The sequence below is a fragment of the Cherax quadricarinatus genome, chromosome 30 (genome assembly GCF_038502225.1).
Source record: "Cherax quadricarinatus isolate ZL_2023a chromosome 30, ASM3850222v1, whole genome shotgun sequence".
Taxonomy (NCBI): Eukaryota; Metazoa; Arthropoda; class Malacostraca; order Decapoda; family Parastacidae; genus Cherax; species Cherax quadricarinatus.
This window is the reverse complement of record NC_091321.1, coordinates 13200328-13218074: the sequence shown is the minus strand read 5'-3', so window position 1 is coordinate 13218074 and position 17747 is coordinate 13200328. Positions and strand designations below refer to the sequence as shown.

Genomic DNA, 17747 nt, shown 5'->3' with positions numbered 1-17747 from the left:
TTTAATATGAATAAATGGCCTTAGATCCACTGGTAACTTGTTTAATATGAATAAATGACCTTAGATCCACTGGTAACTTGTTTAATATGAATGACCTTAGATCCACTGGTAACTTGTTTAATATGAATAAATGACCTTAGATCCACTGGTAACTTGTTTAATATGAATAAATGGCCTTAGATCCACTGGTAACTTGTTTAATATGAATAAATGGCCTTAGATCCACTGGTAACTTGTTTAATATGAATAAATGGAGTTAGATCCACTGGTAACTTGTTTAATATGAATAAATGGCCTTAGATCCACTGGTAACTTGTTTAATATGAATAAATGGCCTTAGATCCACTGGTAACTTGTTTAATATGAATAAATGACCTTAGATCCACTGGTAACTTGTTTAATATGAATAAATGACCTTAGATCCACTGGTAACTTGTTTAATATGAATAAATGGCTTTAGATCCACTGGTAACTTGCTTAATATGAATAAATGGCTTTAGATCTACTGGTAACTTGCTTAATATGAATAAATGGCCTTAGATCCACTGGTAACTTGCTTAATATGAATAAATATCTTTGGATCCACTGGTAACTTGCTTAATATGAATAAATGGCTTTAGATCTACTGGTAACTTGCTTAATATGAATAAATGGCCTTAGATCCACTGGTAACTTGCTTAATATGAATAAATATCTTTGAATCCACTGGTAACTTGCTTAATATGAATAAATGGCTTTAGATCTACTGGTAACTTGCTTAATATGAATAAATGGCCTTAGATCCACTGGTAACTTGCTTAATATGAATAAATGGCTTTAGATCCACTGGTAACTTGTTTAATATGAATAAATGGCCTTAGATCCACTGGTAACTTGTTTAATATGAATAAATGGCTTTAGATCTACTGGTAACTTGCTTAATATGAATAAATGGCCTTAGATCCACTGGTAACTTGTTTAATATGAATAAATGGCCTTAGATCCACTGGTAACTTGCTTAATATGAATAAATGGCCTTAGATCCATTGGTAACTTGTTTAATATGCAAAAATGGTTCAGAAAGCCGACAAGTTGATAAATGAGACACTTGTGCAACATTTGGGTGTCTTAATTCTGGAAACGTATCGCTAGCCAGTGGCTTCTTCAGTCCAATGTTTCGCCAGTCAGTGGTGGCGAAACGTATCCAGAATAAAGATACCCAAATGCTGATAAATAGTCCAGAGAACCGACAAGTTGATAAATTAGACATATGTGCAACACTTGGGTATCTTTAGTGAGGAAACGTTTCGCCACACAGTGGCTTCATCAGTCCATACAAAGGAGAATGGTGAAGAACAGGACAATTTTAAGGTTATCAGTCCCCCAGCCTTGAGTCGATGTCATCAGTCCACCATTGTTTATATAAGAGGTCGCAGGTAACCACCTTCACCGGCGCCAGGTTGCGCGCACTGCTTCCTACAATTAAGTGCGACAAATCCATCGATAAGTGGGTGGCCCGGTGGCCTGGTGGCTAAAGCTCCCGCTTCACATACGGAGGGCCCGGGTTCGATTCCCGGCGGGTGGAAACATTCGACACGTTTCCTTACACGTGTTGTCCTGTTCACCTAGCAGCAAATAGGTACCTGGGTGTTAGTCGACTGGTGTGGGTCGCATCCTGGGGGACAAGATTAAGGACCCCAATGGAAATAAGTTAGACAGTCCTCGATGATGCACTGACTTTCTTGGGTTATCCTGGGTGGCTAACCCTCCGGGGTTAAAAATCCGAACGAAATCTTATCTTATCTTATCTTAAGTGTATACATCTGAGTGTATGATCTGTGTATACCTCGAGAAGTGTATGTCCCTGGGTGTATATAGCGAAAGAGAGACGTACGTGTTTGTGTGTCCACTGGGAGGTGTCTAATTTTTAGTGTATGTACAGTGGGAGTTGACATGTTGTAGTGCCACATGTAGTGTCATATGTTGTAGTGCCACATGTTGCAGTGTTATATGTTGTAGTGCCACATGTTGTAGTGTTATATGTTGTAGTGCCACATGTAGTGTCATATGTTGTAGTGCCACATGTTGTAGTGTCATATGTTGTAGTGTCATTGTTGCAGTGCCACATGTAGTGTCATATGTTGTAGTGTCATATGTTGTAGTGCCACTTGTTCCAGTGCCACTTGTTCCAGTGTCAGATATTGTAGTGCCAAATATACTGCTACATGTAGTGCCACATGTTATAATGCAATATGCTGCAGTGCCACATGTATTGCTACATTATAGTGCCATATGTAGTGCCACATGTTAGTGCCACATTATAGTGCCACATATTACAGTGCCACATGTATTTCCACATGTAGTGCCACATGTTATAATGCCACATTATAGTGCCAAATGTATTGCCATATTAAAGTGCCACATGTATTGCCACATTATAGTGCCACATGTTACAGTGCCATATGTATTGCCACATTGTAGTGCCACATATTACAGTGCCACACAGTAGTGTCACCGCAACTTTCACTCACTAATTGATTTTACAATACAATATTCCTTCCCAGCTGCCGTGTTATTGAAAAATATAGAAAAAAAAAGAGACGGGGGGAGGGAGGGCAAGAAAATAATAATAATCTCCAGCACGCACGGACATGCAAACAGCAAATACCAACAGTCTGGTCGATCAAAAAATGGCACCAGAGACATCAGAATATGGACCAGGGGTGAAGAGGGTGAGGCGGGGAAGAAAAAACTGGGGAGGGGGGGATATGATCGAGGTAATTGTGTCGTCAGATATTTATTGGGGTTTCGGGTTTCAGCGGGAGAAATATTTACACTTAGCGTGAAGAACAGCGCCGGAAAATTACACCTCCCGCCATTTTTATGTGCTGCGTGTGTAACGGTTTTATTTTGGCGCGAACTCTTCCCCCTCCCCCTCCCACCTACCACTCTCTTCCTGCCCTCCCTCCCCCTCTCCCCCAACCACCATCCCCTTCCTTCCTCCCACAGCAGCGCGCCACGCTACATTTTGGCGGGAAAGTCAATTTTCTGGTTCCTAATATCACCGAATGTTTCTGCTAGACTCTAGCAGTCACAGTGCCAGACTGCTAGAGTCTGACACTGTGACTGCTAGAGTCTGGCACTGTGACTGCTAGTCTGGCACTGTGACTGCCAGAGTCTGGCACTGTGACTGCTAGAATCTTGCATTGTGGTACCGTGGTTGTTCTGGCACCGTAGATGTTCTGGCAATGTGATTGTTGTGGCACCGTGGTTGTTGCTGTAACTATCACAAATTCTGACATCTCGTCCAGACGAACTATATTTTGACAAGAGAATTTCTACAGGTTGAGGCTAGGTGAACCAACCAACATACATTATCTTTCTCTCAGTTTATGTCACCGAAAAATATATTACGATTTCTATTTTGATTAGAGGTGGCACTGGCAGGGGAAGTAGTTCCACATTATTGTTATATTCATAGGAAAAAAGTAGAAACAGAGTAAGAATAGTAATAGTAGTTGGTGGTGGTGGTGATAGTAGTACTATCAACAGCAAATGTTCTGCTAGTTAATAGAACTGTCCTGGGCCAGAAATGGCACTGAAAACAACTGTAGTACTGTGGCTGTTATTATGGCACTCTACCCAACTGTAGTACTGTGGCTGTTATTATGGCACTCTACCCAACTGTAGTACTGTGGCTGTTATTATGGCACTCTACCCAACTGTAGTACTGTGGCTGTTATTATGGCACTCTACCCAACTGTAGTACTGTGACTGTTATTATGGCACTCTACCCAACTGTAGTACTGTGACTGTTATTATGGCACTCTACCCAACTGTAGTACTGTGACTGTTATTATGGCACTCTACCCAACTGTAGTACTGTGACTGTTATTATGGCACTCTAGCCAACTGTAGTACTGTGACTGTTATTATGGCACTCTACCCAACTGTAGTACTGTGACTGTTATTATGGCACTCTACCCAACTGTAGTACTGTGACTGTTATTATGGCACTCTACCCAACTGTAGTACTGTGACTGTTATTATGGCACTCTACCCAACTGTAGTACTGTGACTGTTATTATGGCACTCTACCCAACTGTAGTACTGTGACTGTTATTATGGCACTCTACCCAACTGTAGTACTGTGGCTGTTATTATGGCACTCTACCCAACTGTAGTACTGTGACTGTTATTATGGCACTCTACCCAACTGTAGTACTGTGACTGTTATTATGGCACTCTACCCAACTGTAGTACTGTGACTGTTATTATGGCACTCTACCCAACTGTAGTACTGTGACTGTTATTATGGCACTCTACCCAACTGTAGTACTGTGACTGTTACTGTAGCACTGTACCCAACTGTAGTACTGTGGTTGTTATAAGTACTGTGCCATTGTAAGTCACAACTGCACTCTGACACCGTGACTCTGGCCATAAAACACTGTACTCGCGCTCAGGAACTATACAAACACTACATACAACATTACATACAGTCACAATACTGAGGCCGGAAGAGTTCACATCTAACCCATAAATTGGGTATAAAACTTGAAGACATGTCGGGTGACCTGGACCACTTGCTGACTTAGACGGAACTTTATTTTCCGAAGATCAAGAACGAAGAGACACAAGACACCGTACACCATCCCTGCCACCCTGCGAGACACCGTACACCACACCTGCCACCCTACAAGACACCGTACACCACACCTGCCACCCTAAAAGACACCGTACACCACACCTGCCACCCTACAAGACACCGTACACCATCCCTGCCACCCTACAAGACACCGTACACCATCCCTGCCACCCTACAAGACACCGTACACCACACCTGCCACCCTAAAAGACACCGTACGCCATACCTGCCACCCTAAGACACCGTACACCATCCATGCCACCCTACAAGACACCGTACACCACACCTGCCACCCTACAAGACACCGTACACCACACCTGCCACCCTACGAGACACCGTACACCACACTTGCCACCCTACAAAACACCGTACACCACACCTGCCACCCTACAAAACACCGTACACCACACCTGCCACCCTACAAGACACCGTACACCACACCTGCCACCCTACGAGACACCGTACACCACACTTGCCACCCTACAAAACACCGTACACCACACCTGCCACCCTACAAGACACCGTACACCACACCTGCCAAACTACAAAACACCATAACACGTTCATACGACAGTGCCATTCACCCAGGCGGAGTAGGAATGACATGCTTGCACTCTACCAGCCAATTTCAGTGCTGCATATTTGAGGGGCGGCCTTAACGATCGTTAGTTCAGGAGTTACCGATATTGGAAGCCGTAGTTGGGTTGTGGTTGGTGAAGGCGTGCCCTCCAACCTCATAACACAGGGGACACATCACACCCTCTTCTGTTATGCCCCACAAACTTATTATAACCCCAAGCCAAAATGAAAAAAAAATGTATATGCATAACGAAAAAGTCTTATAATGTGGTCTAAAGTGTAAATTACCCGCGAGTGTACCTTCCCAGGTTTATTTCAGTGCGAGTGTAATGGAAGTGTGGCGAGACATGAGAGGCAGGGAGGCACTGACTCTCAGGTTTTCATTGAATCCAAGTCATTAATTCATCCTGACTGATGACTCCCACGTCGCCGCCGTAACATCCGCCACAGCTACACCAACTTACACGCTCCTCTACGATAACTCACAACCCGACCCCTGTTACAGATTACCTCTCTTAAATTAAAATAACTTTCTGTATATGTTATCTTGTTGTAAAAATGAACACAAATGCTGTATAATGCGATCCTTTATTGACAACGGTTCGCCCACACAGTGGACTTTATCAAGTTACACACAGATCCACTGGGCGAATAGCACATGAGTATTTATAGGGTGAAGAGTCAGGTGGAGATTGTTGGGTAGGTTGAATTTACGGTCCCTCACAGGTCCCTCTAACACAACCATGACCACAATCCAACACAACCACGGTCCACCACAACAAGGATCTTTCACAACCACAACCTAGCACACCCACCATCTCGCCCAACTACAACACAGCCAAAAGACCCTCCCCTTCCCCATCAAAACTTCCACTCTTCCATAAACCAGCTAACATGCTAAAGTAAACCTTCAAAAGCCTTCCGTGAACATTTAACGTGATAATCACTTAACTTTAACGTGATAACCACGTAAGTATCACTTAATGCACCAGACCCCCAGCCATTCTGCCTTCTGCAACTCAAAAACATTCTTATTGTTAAAGACTTTACGTAATCGTTAACCAAGTATTTACGATACCTTTTAACTACTCAATTTCTTGCTTGCACTGGGCAGTCGCTAATGGATTCTTTACATCCGAAACTGAGCAAGGGGTAATGGTAAGCAGTACCTAGAGGTCTGTTTACATTATCTACAGAGGAGAAACAAAGAGAGGTGCTGTACGCTGCAAATTATCGCATGATTTGTGTAAATACACCGACCAAGTCGTGTATTAGATAATATGATCTTGTTCACGGGATAAAAGTTGTTAGCAACCCACACACGCTGGTAATAACCTACACGTTGTTAACAACCCACAAGTTGTTACTGTATTTTTTTGGATATAAGGCGCACAACAGAACTATTATAACGGTAAACCAGTAATCATATTAAAGGGTTAATTATCCTCTTACTTTCCGCTGAAGTATAACCCAAAGCCAACCCTTGATCCTGACTTTGAGCATATAAGGCGCAGGCTGATTTCCCAACTTTTTTTGTGGGAAAAGGCGCGCCTTATATGCCGGAAATACGGTAATAGCCCACACACTTGTTACTAATTTCTACTCTGAATAGAGTAGAAGGCATTTGCAAGAAGTACCACAGAGAGATGACCAGTGTCTCAATGATAGGAACTATACTTTTACCTAGTAAAACCTTCAGCTGTTTATGTGTGAGAGAACAAGATATATGGTAGTACGTCACAGCGATCGTTTTCGGCCGAAGCTGAAGGCTACGTTGTATTATAAACATACCCATTCACTCTATATTTAAGGTTTGTACCAGATCCTTCACATGTCGTGGGGTTCGAAAGGAGATAACGAGGGTTGAAGATATACACACACGTGGATGGTAACACTATATATTGTCAGACTATGATAAGGGATGCCCAGCCTGCCTTGTTCCTGTTGTAGACCTATCCGTGGACTGAGAGCGAGGTAGCGCATCCCACTCACTCATGCCGCACCCCGTGACGTCATACAAAGTCACTAGGCCTAGTAGGGGATCGTATATATAAAACATATGGATGGTACTATGATACTCAGATAAGCTATACAACACATGTAAGGGGATCAGCAACTATGCTGACACACATTTTCTCAAAAAAAACAAAAAAAAACTATTAAACAGTCCCGATACTTTTTACCAGTACAGTAATGGTACAGAATGTTGCCAAGGTGATGAATTATGCCCAGTGCAACCCCTGGGTAATTTATTTTGAAAAATAAAGATACCCAAAGCAAGCTATGAGTAACTTTATTTTGAAAAATAAAGATACCCAAAGCAAGTCCTGGGTAACTTTATTTTGAAAAATAAAGATACCCAAAGCAAGTCCTGGGTAACTTTATTTTGAAAAATAAAGATACCCAAAGTAAGTCCTGGGTAACTTTATTTTGAAAAATAAAGATACCCGACTGTGTGTCTGATACATTACCTTTTTTACGGAAAGTAAAAGTGTTATGAAGGTATCTGCAGCGTACCTTGTGCTGAAGCTTCGGTCTAACTTACCAAACTGCTTAAATACTTTCAGAGTACAAACTTGTTTACCAGTAAGTATATCCTGGTATATCCCTCCATATGAAATCTATAAAGACAATTGAACACATACACACATGAATGCAATCTTGTCATGCAAAGGTGTCTATGGAGACGTTGAATTACCTTAAAGTAATGTTTGATGTAACTTAGGTAATAACATTGACTTAGCAATAATCATTATACTGAGAGTGACAGCCGTCACAGCTACAAATCTCAACTTATTTACTGCCTAATATTTTATCCATCAAACTCTCACAGATCGCTTTCCAATTTGCAGATTTATGTTCATATGTACTTTGAAGAAGATTATACACTTTGTAGTAGCAGTAGTAGTAGTAGTAGTAGTAGTAGTAGTAGTAGTAGTGTAGAGCAGCAGCTAGTAGTAGCAGCAGCAGCAGCAGCAGCAGCAAGCAGCAGCAGCAGCAGCAGCAGCAGCAGCAGCAGCAGCAGCAGCAGCAGCAGCAGCAGCAGTAGCAGCAGCAGCAGCAGCAGCAGCAGCAGCAGCAGCAGCAGCAGCAGTAGCAGCAGCAGCAGCAGCAGCAGTAGCAGCAGCAGCAGCAGCAGGAGCAGCAGCAGCAGGGCAGCAGCAGCAGCTGGCAGCAGGCACAGCAGCAGCAGCAGCAGCAGCAGCAGCAGCAGCAGCAGCAGCAGCAGCAGCAGCGGCAGCAGCAGCAGCAGCTGGCTGCAGCAGCAGCAGCAGCAGCAGCAGCAGCAGCAGCAGCAGCAGCAGCAGGCAGCAGCAGCAGCAGTAGCAGTAGTAGTAGCATCAGTAGTAGTAGTAGTAGCAGTGGCAGTAGTAGCAGCAGCAGCAGCAGCAGCAGCAGCAGCAGCAGCAGCAGTGGCAGTAGTAGTAGTAGTAGCAGTGGCAGTAGTAGTAGTAGTAGCAGTGGCAGTAGTAGTAGTAGTAGTAGTAGTAGTAGTAGCAGTGGTAGTAGTAGTAGTAGTAGTAGCTGTGTCTTCTTCTTAGGACTCTACACTATATATATACTACTATATAGTATATATATATATATATATATATATATATATATATATATATATATATATATATATATATATATATATATATATATTTATATATATATATATATATATACACCATATATATAATATATATTAATACCGTAACCACCTCCCTCCCCCTCCCACAACCACCATCTCATCCCCCCCACCCCTCCTTGCACCTCCCACCACTTTCCTTGTCTATCAGGTAATCGAGGATAATGAAGACTTAATTCTCTCCCCTCGACTCATGTTTTTCCCCTCTTCTGACTCTCCCCTCTACCCTGCCCCCTCCCCTCCCCTCCCTCTCGACGCTTCTCTCTCTCTCTCTCTCTCTCTCTCTCTCTCTCTCTCTCTCTCCCCTCCTTCGACACTCCCCTCTTTCTCTCTCCCTTCCCTCGACCAACCCCTCTCTCTCCCCTCCCTCTGGCTTTCCCCTAACCCTTCCCTTACGTTTCCCCTCCCCTCCCCTCCCCTCCTCAGTGCAAGTTGCCTATAGCTTCCTTTATTTCAGCTTTACCATCAATTAAAACTTGTGGAAGGTGGGACAAGTTTTGTTATTAGCGCATGTTAAAACTACCACCCAACTTGTAACTCCCGCCCACCCACCCACCCACCCACCTGGCACTCATCACCGCCCACCCACCTGGCACTCATCACCCGCCCACCCACCTGGCACTCATCACCCGCCCACCCACCTGGCACTCATCACCCGCCCACCCACCTGACACTCACCACCCGCCCACCCACCCACCCACCTAGCACTCAGCACCAGCCCACCCACCCACCCACATGGCACTCATCACCCGCCCACCCACCTGGCACTCATCACCCGCCCACCCACCTGGCACTCATCACCCGCCCACCCACCTGACACTCACCACCCGGCCCACCCACCCACCCACCTAGCACTCAGCACCAGCCCACCCACCCACCCATGGCACTCATCACCCGCCCACCCACCCACCTGGCACTCATCACCCACCCACCCACCTGGCACTCATGACCCACCCTGTCCCTCCCTCAGTACTCTCACACCTCCGTCCAACATTACCCCCTACTACCACCACTACTACTACCACTACTACCTACCACTACATACTACACTATATACCTAAATTGTCATCAGATTTTCTCTTCCTCTGCCTGACAGTTCGACGTGTAGAGTATCATTCATATTCTTTCTCTCTTCTTCTCTTTCTTCTTCTTCTTCTCTTCTTCTATTTCTTTCTCTCTTCTCTCTCTCTCTCTCTCTATATATATATATATATATATATATATATATATATATATATATATATATATATATATATATATATATATATATATATATATATATATATATATATATATGTATATATACACACACACGCACATATATCTATATATATACATATATATATATATACATATATATATATCTATATATATATATATATATATATATATATTTATATATATATATATATGTATATATATATATATTATATATAGTGTGTGTGTGTATATATACACACACACATATATATATATATATATATATATATATATATATATATAGTTGATCAGGCCCTGATCCATCGGGGAGGCCTGGTCATGGACCGGGCTGGGCAAGTTGATCCCTGGAATAACCTCCGGTATATATATATATATATATATATATATATATATATATATATATATATATATATATATAGAGAGAGAGAGAGAGAGAGAGAGAGAGAGAGAGAGAGAGAGAGAGAGAGAGAGAGAGAGAGAGAGAGAGAGAGAGAGAGAGAGAGAGAGAGACAGAGAGAGAGAGAGAGAGAGAGAGAGAGAGAGAGAGAGAGAGAGAGAGAGAGAGAGAGAGAGAGAGAGATAGAGAGAGAGAGACAGAGAGAGAGAAGAATATGAATGTTATACTCTGAAGGAGGGGTGTTAATGTTGCAGTTTAAAAACTGTAGTGTAAAGCACCCTTCTGGCAAGACAGTGATGGAGTGAATGATGGTGAAAGTTTTTCTTTTTCGGGCCACCCTGCCTTGGTGGGAATCTGCCAGTGTGATAAAAAAAAAAAATATATATATTATATATATATTATATATTATATTATATATATATTATATATTATATTATATATATATATATATATATATATATATATATATATATATATATATATATATATATATATATATATATATATATATATATATATATATATATATATATATATATATATATATATATATATATATATATATATTATATATATGTAAATCTTACTCTGAAAGAATAGAGAATTCACTTTTTAGACTACTCACTTATCATAGTTCCTGATAATGTGAGTAGTCACGAAAGCGCTTGGAATTTCTCTATTCTTTCAGAGTGGTTGTTTTGTATATTTTGAAATCACTCTGTTTACTGTGATCTTATTGCATATATATATATATATATATATATATATATATATATATATATATATATATATATATATATATATATATATATTATATATCTATATATATATATATCTGTGTGTGTGTGTGTGTGTGTGTGAAAGAGGGGGGTAAAGGAGGTTTTGTGGGAGAGGGGCTTGGACTTCCAGCAAGCGTGCGTGAGCGTGTTAGATAGGAGTGAATGGAGACGAATGGTACTTGGGACCTGACGATCTGTTGGAGTGTGAGCAGGGTAATATTTAGTGAAGGGATTCAGGGAAACCGGTTATTTTCATATAGTCGGACTTGAGTCCTGGAAATGGGAAGTACAATGTCTGCACTTTAAAGGAGGAGTTTGGGATATTGGCAGTTTGGAGGGATATGTTGTGTATCTTTATACGTATATGCTTCTAAACTGTTGTATTCTGAGCACCTCTGCAAAAGCAGTGATAATGTGTGAGTGTGGTGAAAGTGTTGAATGATGATGAAAGTATTTTCTTTTTGGGGATTTTCTTTCATTTTTGGGTCACCCTGCCTCGGTGGGAGACTGCCGACTTGTTGAAAAAAAAAATATATATATATATATATTATATATCTTTCTTTCAACACACCGGCCATATCCCACCGAGGCGGGGTGGCCCAAAAGGAAAAACGAAAGTTTCTCCTTTTTCATTTAGTAATATATACAGCAGAAGGGGTTACTAGCCCCTTGCTCCCGGCATTTTAGTGCTCTCACAACACGCATGGCTTATGGAGGAAGAATTCTGTTCCACTTCCCCATGGAGATAAGAGGAAATAAACAAGAACAAGAACTAGAAAGAAAATAGAAGAAAACCTAGAGGGGTGTGTTTATATATGCTTGTACATATATGTGTAGTGTGACCTAAGTGTAAGTAGAAGTAGCAAGACGTACCTGAAATCTTGCATGTTCATGAGACAGAAAAATGGACAGCAGCAATCCTACCATCTTGTAATCAATTACAGGCTTTCGTTTTACACTCACTTGGCAGGACGGTAGTACCTCCCTGGGTGGTTGCTGTCTACCAACCTACTACCTAGGATATATATTTTATATATATATATATATATATATATATATATATATATATATATATATATATATATATATATATATATATATATATATGTATATTATATATATATATATATGTATATATATACATATATATATGTCTATATATATATATATGTATATATATATATATATATATATATATATGTATATGTATATATATATGTATATATACATATATATTATATATATTATATATATACATATATATATATATATATATATATATATATATATGTATATATATAATATATATATATATATATATATATATATATATATATATATATATATATATATATATATATATATATATATATATATATATATATATATATATATATATATATATATCTTTCTATCTATCTCTATCTTCTGTTTCCCATGTATAGCTTCTCTTGCCCTTGTGCTGGGATGATCGTCTTTTTTTTTTTTAGCACATGGTCCAACTCGCACCAAGGTGCCCCGGGGAAAAAAAGAAACACTTTCACCATCATTCATTGTATCACTGTCTTACTAAATGCCTGCTAACATTACAGCTCAGACGACTCTCCGAACTGCAGCCCTCCCCAACCCTTTTTCAAAGTGCAGGCACTGTATTTTCTACCTCTAGGACTCAAGTCCAGCTAACCGTTTTCCCAGAATGCCTTCCTAAATGTTACCTTGCTTACACTCTAACAGCACGTCAAGTCATAAAAACCGTTTGCTTCCACTCCTGTCTAACACGCTGATGCAAGCCTGTAATGTCTAAAAAAAAAAATGTTTGATTTAAGGTTAGACAATAAACTAATTAGGTTTCAGAAAGGCAAAGCAGATTTCTAAAAAACTCTGTAGGGACACTATCAACACTGCTGGAAAAAGTGTAGAAGTATTCAAGAGAAAACTGGACAAGTATTTTCACCAGGCGCCAGATCATCCAGGCTGTGATGGATATGTGGGGCAGCAGGCCTCCAGCAGCAACAGCCTGGTTGACCAGGCTAGCACCAGACGAGCCTGACCCATGGCTGGGCTCCGAGAGTAGCAAGACTCTCGAAACTCATCAAAGGCATATCATCAAAGGTATAAGGTTAGGTAAGATTAGTCAGGAAACAGGACAAGTGTTTCCTGACGCGGGTGTTAAGTCACATCATGACCCGGCAGCTCCGCAGGAACAAACCTTCCAGCAGTACTGGAGTTACCATCACTAGGAACCTGTCATGTCTCAGGACAGGCTGTTCCCTACACAGGAGAAATGGAATTTTTATGTCAGCCGATGAGTCTTAGACCTAACATAGAAAATGAAGAAAAAAAAAATGATAAAGAGGAAGGCGTATAGAGGCGGGAGTGCACCGTGCACGATCACCGCTGCTGCAACTGTCGTACACCCACCCTAACACTTATAACGTGTAAATCTGTAAACACAACAGCGCAGTTTACGAGGTCTGATATTCGCAGCTGCTGCCACCATACGTTGTACTGATAACATAAAAATATTTGAGTTATCTACACGGATCTCAGGTCTGTCTGTCTGTCTCTCTCTCTCTCTCTCTCTCTCTCTCTCTCTCTCTCTCTCTCTCTCTCTCTCTCTCTCTCTCTCTCTCTCTCTCTCTCTCTTTGTCACACACACATCAACACATTTATTGTGATGGTTAAATACTCGTCTGTTCATCCTACTTTAATAATTTATTTGATCATTTACTGATTTGTTTATTACCTGACTTAGTTAAACAATTCCAACGCAGCGTGTGCGTCCAACTTTGTTAAATAAACTGTTTACTATAGTGCTGTTCTAAGTGTAAACTCTTATGCATGAAACTGTGTAAAATATTGTGAGAGAGTGTATTACCCACGACAGCACCTATGTGTGAGAATATTATCCACGAGAGCACCTAGGTGTGAGAATATTATCCACGAGAGCACCTGGCTGTGAGAATATTACCCACGACAGCACCTATGTGTGAGAATATTACCCACGAGAGCACCTAGGTGTGAGAATATTACCCACGAGAGCACCTGGCTGTGAGAATATTACCCACGAGAGCACCTAGGTGTGAGAATATTACCCACGAGAGCACCTAGGTGTGAGAATATTACCCACGAGAGCACCTGGCTGTGAGAATATTACCCACGAGAGCACCTAGCTGTGAGAATATTACCCACGAGAGCACCTAGCTGTGAGAATATTACCCACGAGAGCACCTAGCTGTGAGAATATTACTAACCAGAGCACCTATGTGTGAGAATATTACCCACGAGAGCACCTAGCTGTGAGAATATTACTAACCAGAGCACCTATGTGTGAGAATATTACCCACGAGAGCACCTAGCTGTGAGAATATTACCCACGAGAGCACCTAGCTGTGAGAATATTACTAACCAGAGCACCTATGTGTGAGAATATTACCCACGAGAGCACCTAGCTGTGAGAATATTACCCACCAGAGCACCTAGCTGTGAGAATATTACCCACCAGAGCACCTAGCTGTGAGAGTATTACCCACCAGAGCACCTAGCTGTGAGAATATTACCCACCAGAGCACCTAGCTGTGAGAATATTACCCACGAGAGCACCTAGGTGTGACAATATTACCCACCAGAGGACCTAGCTGTGAGAATATTACCCAACAGAGCACCTAGCTGTGAGAATATTACCCACCAGAGCACTTAGCTGTGAGAATATTACCCACCAGAGCACCTAGCTGTGAGAATATTACTCACCAGAGCACCTAGCTGTGAGAATATTACCCAACAGAGCACCTAGCTGTGAGAATATTACCCACCAGAGCAGGTAGATAAGACACATAGGCAACATAGGCAACTGTGCCTACACAGTAGGCTTCTTCAGTCGAGTACAGAAAGTAGGCAGGAGCAGTAGAGATGTGAAGACGATGTAATCAGTCTAGAAGTCGTAGATTTGAGGTTGTCCGCCCCTCAGCTGTTCTGTTCCAAAGTCTGGAACTAACTGAAAATCAAGTGACAGTGTTGAGACTTAAATGCTGTCGGAATTAGAGGTGCAGAGTAGTAGTAGTGAGAATGTAGCACTGAGCATGTCCTAGATCTTCTCACTTGTGAGATTGTGTTGCAGTGTCTGACAGAGTGATTATCAAATGGTATACAATACCGACAGGTTGGTAGATAAGACATATAGTGTGAGAATATTACCCACCAGAGCACCTAGCTGTGAGAATATTACCCACCAGAGCACCTAGCTGTGAGAATATTACTCACCAGAGCACCTAGCTGTGAGAATATTACCCACCAGAGCACCTAGCTGTGAGAATATTACCCACCAGAGCACCTAGCTGTGAGAGTATTACCCACCAGAGCACCTAGCTGTGAGAATATTACCCACCAGAGCACCTAGCTGTGAGAATATTACCCACGAGAGCACCTAGGTGTGACAATATTACCCACCAGAGGACCTAGCTGTGAGAATATTACCCAACAGAGCACCTAGCTGTGAGAATATTACCCACCAGAGCACTTAGCTGTGAGAATATTACCCACCAGAGCACCTAGCTGTGAGAATATTACCCACAAGAGCACCTAGGTGTGATAATATTACCCACCAGAGCACCTAGCTGTGAGAATATTACCCACCAGAGCAGGTAGATAAGACACATAGGCAACATTTAGGCAACTTTATTCCCAAACGTTTCGCCTACACAGTAGGCTTCTTCAGTCGAGTACAGAAAGTAGGCAGGAGCAGTAGAGATGTGAAGACGATGTAATCAGTCTATCACCCTTGAAGTCGTAGATTTGAGGTTGTCCGCCCCTCAGCCTGGAGAAGTTCTGTTCCAAAGTCTGGAACTAACTGAAAATCAAGTGACAGTGTTGAGACTTAAATGCTGTCGGAATTAGAGGTGCAGAGTAGTAGTAGTGAGAATGTAGCCACTGGGAGGTCATGTCCTTCTCAGATCAAACAATTCTCACTTGAAAAAATTGTCCAAGGTGTTTTCTCTTCTGTACCAAGATGCCATTGTGTTGCAGTGTCTGACAGAGTGATTATCAAATGGTATACAATACCGACAGGTTGGTAGATAAGACATATAGTGTGAGAATATTACCCACCAGAGCACCTAGCTGTGAGAATATTACCCACCAGAGCACCTAGCTGTGAGAATATTACTCACCAGAGCACCTAGCTGTGAGAATATTACTAACCAGAGCACCTAGCTGTGAGAATATTACCCACCAGAGCACCTAGCTGTGAGAATATTACTCACCAGAGCACCTAGCTGTGAGAATATTACCCACCAGAGCACCTAGCTGTGAGAATATTACTCACCAGAGGACGTAACTGTGAGAATATTACCCACCAGAGCACCTAGCTGTGAGAATATTACCCACCAGAGCACCTAGCTGTGAGAATATTACTCATCAGAGCACCTAGCTGTGAGAATATTACTAACCAGAGCACCTAGCTGTGAGAATATTACGCACCAGAGCACCTAGCTGTGAGAATATTACTCACCAGAGCACCTAGCTGTGAGAATATTACCCACCAGAGCACCTAGCTGTGAGAATATTACCCACCAGAGCACCTAGCTGTGAGAATATTACCCACCAGAGCACCTAGCTGTGAGAATATTACCCACCAGAGCACCTAGCTGTGAGAATATTACCCACCAGAGCACCTAGCTGTGAGAATATTACTCACCAGAGCACCTAGCTGTGAGAATATTACCCACCAGAGCACCTAGCTGTGAGAATATTACCCACCAGAGCACCTAGCTGTGAGAATATTACCCACCAGAGCACCTAGCTGTGAGAATATTACCCACCAGAGCACCTAGCTGTGAGAATATTACTAACCAGAGCACCTAGCTGTGAGAATATTACCCACCAGAGCACCTAGCTGTGAGAATATTACTCACCAGAGCACCTAGCTGTGAGAATATTACTAACCAGAGCACCTAGCTGTGAGAATATTACCCACCAGAGCACCTAGCTGTGAGAATATTACTCACCAGAGCACCTAGCTGTGAGAATATTATCCACCAGAACACCTAGCTGTGAGAATATTACTCACCAGAGGACCTAGCTGTGAGAATATTACCCACCAGAGCACCTAGATGTGAGAATATTACCCACCAGAGCACCTAGCTGTGAGAATATTACTCATCAGAGCACCTAGCTGTGAGAATATTACTAACCAGAGCACCTAGCTGTGAGAATATTACGCACCAGAGCACCTAGCTGTGAGAATATTACTCACCAGAGCACCTAGCTGTGAGAATATTACCCACCAGAGCACCTAGCTGTGAGAATATTACCCACCAGAGCACCTAGCTGTGAGAATATTACCCACCAGAGCACCTAGCTGTGAGAATATTACCCACCAGAGCACCTAGCTGTGAGAATATTACCCACCAGAGCACCTAGCTGTGAGAATATTACTCACCAGAGCACCTAGCTGTGAGAATATTACCCACCAGAGCACCTAGCTGTGAGAATATTACCCACCAGAGCACCTAG

At 41.9% G+C, this 17747-nt stretch overlaps 1 protein-coding gene across 2 annotated transcripts in view; it reads right to left on the bottom strand.

Annotated features, from left to right (window-relative positions):
• LOC128692494 (bone morphogenetic protein 3-like) overlaps nucleotides 1–17747 on the bottom strand; it is a 281882-nt gene that overhangs the window by 45369 nt on the left and 218766 nt on the right. The window lies entirely within an intron of this gene.